Genomic DNA, 2,055 nt, shown 5'->3' on the forward strand with positions numbered 1-2,055 from the left:
AAGAGGAATTGTGTTGCATTCATCTTCAAAAAGAAAATATCCAGATCAGTCATGAGGTACAACGCTGTTTGTGATAGGATAATATTCATGCGCCCACAGGGAAGCCCAGTTAATACCACTATTATTCAAATTTACATACCAACCACTAAAGCCAGTGAGGATGAAATCGAAGAATTCTACCAACTTCTTCAATCAGAAATCAATCAAACATGCACTCAAGATGTATTGATCATTACTGGTGATTGGAATGCAAAGGTTGGGAGCATAGAGGAAGGATGAGTAGTTGGAAAATATGGCCTTGGTGATAGAAACGATGCTGGAGAACGCATGATAGAATTCAGCAAAATCAATGATTTGTTCATTTCAAATACCTTCTTTAGACAGCATAAGAGACGACTATACACATGGACCACACCAGATGGAATACACAGAAATCAAATATATATGTATGTATGTGTGTATACACACACACACACATATATACACATATACACAAAAGCATTTGCATGTATATGTGTGTATATACATCAGACTTATATCAGTTATGGAAGATGGATGAAGAAGTGAACCATGAAATGAATGCTTTGCATTTTTGAATTGCGTTTTTGCAGTGGACGCCTTTGAGAATGGAAACATTGTGATAGCAAGTACATAACTGAATATCTGAGAGCTCTTTGAAACAGAAAACCAAGATTATGTACCGTACTTTCAGATCACCCTTCCTGCTTCAGCATGAAAGCAGCAAACCCAGACAGGCGACAGTGACCCGAGGCTCACCTGGGCAGGGCAGGGGCCTCGCACAGCCTCGCCCCTTTTCTAGAGTCTGTGGGGGTTTGGAACCCTTTAGACCCGAGATTTACCTGAACAAACACAAACCCAGGGCTGCTCCGCAGGAAGGAACGAGGAAGGAACGACTTCCACAACCTAGCCAAATAAATGCCCGCCCCAAGCCCGCCGAAAGCGGGCGTGGCAGTCGGAAACTCACCTCCTGGCGCGGCCTCTAGTAGTGGCCTCGTCGCAGTGTTGTCTCACGGCCTCCTTCTCAATTTCATCAGGGGCTGCGGGTGCCCCTGAAACCCAACTCCGCCACCCCTGAAACCCCTCAGGCTCATCGGGCGCCACCGCCCGGCCGCAGGGATCGGACCCGCCTACCTTGGACTCTCCGCGCTCGAGCGCGTGCCGAGGCGGGTCCGCGCAAGCAGAGAAGCGCGGGAGCGCGCCAGGGGGCGAGGCTTACAGCTGCTGGTGGCTTCTAGCCTCAGCGTTCACCGCGCTAATGGCGGCTACCAGATTCCTTCCGCGGGCTCCTCATTGGGTGCAGAAAACGCAGGGAGTGAGGCGTGGACTAACCTGAGAACCTATCATTTAATTACCTCCGTGACTCTTCAGCCTCAAGTTGAATCCTTGGGGAAATTTCTCTGCATTCTAACAATGTTGAATATTACTGTAGCCCTGATATCTTGAAAATACTGTTAAAAGAGATTTCCCCATAATCTGTGTTAAGGAAATGGTTTACTTCAAGGAGCCATCCTTACCCATATTAGTTAACACTTATGAATTCTTACCCATGTCTGTGCCAGGCCTACTTATTTCCCCATTGGCTGCTGAGGCACAGAGGTGAAGACTTGTCTAGGGACACAGAATGCGGTTGAAGTGGTAGTCAATGGTAGACTGTAAACTCCATGAAGGAAGGTATCTCTTTGCTGATGTGTCCCAAGAAACCGAAACAATATCTAAAATACAATGCTGTTACTAAGTGCAGTTAAATTGGTTCCTACTCACAGTGACCCTGGTTTCCAAGGACAGACTGGTGAGTTTCCAAGGACAGGCAAGGTCAAAGACCTTGCAGTACAGTGCTTATCATACAAAACTACACCAGGACTCTGGTAGCACATAATACGTACTCTGGGAATTGATAAACTTACAAATTGAAAATTTTCAATAAACTGATGCCCCACTGGAGCCACGCTGTTGGGAGCATCTAAACCCAAGGTCTCAGACTTGCACGTAGTTTAACCGAAGGATTGCAACTGAACAGTTGTGGTCCAGAAACAC

The sequence above is a fragment of the Chrysochloris asiatica genome, unplaced genomic scaffold (genome assembly GCF_000296735.1).
Source record: "Chrysochloris asiatica unplaced genomic scaffold, ChrAsi1.0 scaffold00016, whole genome shotgun sequence".
In the NCBI taxonomy this organism is placed as follows: Eukaryota; Metazoa; Chordata; class Mammalia; order Afrosoricida; family Chrysochloridae; genus Chrysochloris; species Chrysochloris asiatica.